Here is a 2,702-nt window from a genome sequence, read left to right on the forward strand (position 1 = left end):
CACGCACACACACACACACACACACACACACACACACACACACACACACACACACATATGCAACTCATGGCATTTGTTGAGTACTCTCTTCCTTTTTTTAATACACTCCAACATATATTCACACTCACATCTTTGTGTGTGTGTGTGTGTGAATATTATATATGAAAATAATACCTTTGAATTTGCATTCCGAAAACTATTGCACACGCTGTAATGGTATAGAGTTTCAGCATGTGTCTGTTTGTGTGTGTTCATGCATGTTATAAGCAGAACATCTAAAAAAATCAAGTTGAAGCTAACCTATTCAAAATATGTTCAGGTTGAGCAAAGAAAAGATTTAAAAACAAACAAAATCAAATTGTAATTTGACAAGGAAAATGTATTTAAATGTCACAACTCATTTGATGCTTTTTAAGGTCCATGTATCAGGTGGCTGTTAGTTAAGGGGGTAAAGCTTCTGAAGAGTTTGTTTTGAAAAATGTTAGAATTCCCCAGAAACACCCCCACCCATTTCTTTCTTGTATTTTTCTCATTATTTTCTCTCTTTCCATCAATAATTTTTTTTCTATCTTTTTATCAGCCTTTTTTTTTTTTTTTTTTTTTACTTCTTTCAGTCATTTGACTGTGGCCATGCTGTAACACCATCTTGAAGGGTCTAGTCAAACAAATCAACCCCAGTTGTATTCTGTCTGTCTCTTGCTGAACCGCTAGTTATAGGGATTTAGAGATTACACAAGTTGTCAAGAAATAATGGGGAACAAACACACACACAAAAACACAGACCCCACAGTCATGGCTGTGTGGTAAGAAGCTAGCTTCCCAACCACATGGTTCAGGGTTCAGTCCTACTGCGGGACACCTTGAGCAAGTGTTTTCTACTAAAGCCTTGGGCCAACCAAAGCCTTGTGAGTGGGCTAGGTAGATGGAAACTGAAAGAAGCCCATCATATATGTGTGTGTGTGTGTCTTTGTGCCTGTTTGTCCCCTCCGTCACCTCTTGACAACTGGTGTCAGTGTGTTTATGTCCCCGTAACTTACCAACTCAACAAAAGTCACCAATAGTATAAACATTAGACTTAAATAAATAGGTCCTGGGGTTGATTTGTTTGACTAAAACTCTTGAAGGTGATGTCCCAGCATGGCCACAGTCAAATGACTGAAACAAGTAAAAGAACACACACGCACACATCGAGCTTCTTTCAGTTTCCATCTACCAAATCCACTCACAAGGCTTTGGTTCTTATAGAGCTATAGTAAAAGACAATTGCTTAAGGTGTCATGCAGTGAGTCTGAACCTAAGGTCACATGGTTGAGTACCAAATTTGTTAGCACACAGCCATGCCTGCACCTATGTTATTAATATTTTAATTAATAAATTTAGGGCAAGTGTGGCTATTGACAGAAAGAGGACATCACATACATATCATCATCTTTATAACGTCTGCTTTTCTATGCTAACATGAGTTGAACAAAGCTTATTGAGGCAGCTTTTCTTTGGTTGGATACCCTTCCTGTCACCAACCCTCACCTGTTTCTTAGCAAAGTAATATTTCCGCATGGCTAGACATGTTCTTGCAGAATACTGCTAATAAATGACACTGCTTGAATGACAGCGACAATAATTTAAAACCATCATGTGATGTCATGACAAGGAGAGACACACACACATGTATGCATATATGAAGGCTTCTTTCAGTTTCCATCTACCAAATCTACTCACAAGGCTTTGGTCAGCTGAAAAAAAAAAAAGAAATAAACAAAAAAAGAAAGAAAATTATATAAATAATTTCTCTTAATGTTTAATGTTTCACTCCTTATGAGTGTTGTGAAATAAACAACTTGAATGAATGAATCATTCTGAGTGCAGGAGAGGAGTGAAGAGAACACAGCGGCGGGGAGAGGGATATAAAAAAAATTGTGTAATGTGTGGTAGCAGTGATGATAGTGGCGGTGGTGATGCTGATGGCAGTGTTAGCGGTAGTAGTAATGGTGGAGAATTGTTGCTGTGGTGGTGGTGATGGTGGTTTAACACCCCACTCCCGCTGATCTATTATCAAAGATGTTCCAATAGTAACCATTGCACCATATTTTTTTTTACACATAATCTATCTAGAACTACGAATCTGTTTTTATTTCTTTATTTCTTTATTTCTTTATTTATATATTGTTATTTTTAATATTTTTAATATTTATATAAGGGCATTACTATACAATAATGCCTCACGCTATGAGGGACTCTAAGGTCAGACTACCATAAAAAGCACATTGTTATTTTTAAGGTAGGAAGATGCAGTTTTAAGATTATTCCAAACACATCCAGTGACCTTATAGAGCAATGGTTTCCATATGCTTTTGACTGAGTGGCACATTGGAGATCAAACAAAAATATTACTGGTACCCTTTCACATGGAAAATTAAAAAAATATTTTAAAGTTAAATATTTAGTTAAAAGATACAGAGGATTAATCACACCTGTATATGACCAAATTATGAATAACATATTTTCCAAGATGTCCAGGCATTATTATGGATTTTCTAAAGCCTTATATTTGATTCCTCATTGGACATCTATTTTTTCCATACTAGTATGGGTTGAGGGTATGTCCCAATACATCACCACCACCACCACCATCTCTCTCTCTCTCTCTCTCTCTCTCTCTCTCTCTCTCTATTTATATATATATATATATATATATATATATA

The sequence above is a fragment of the Octopus bimaculoides genome, chromosome 1 (genome assembly GCF_001194135.2).
Source record: "Octopus bimaculoides isolate UCB-OBI-ISO-001 chromosome 1, ASM119413v2, whole genome shotgun sequence".
NCBI classification, from domain to species: Eukaryota; Metazoa; Mollusca; class Cephalopoda; order Octopoda; family Octopodidae; genus Octopus; species Octopus bimaculoides.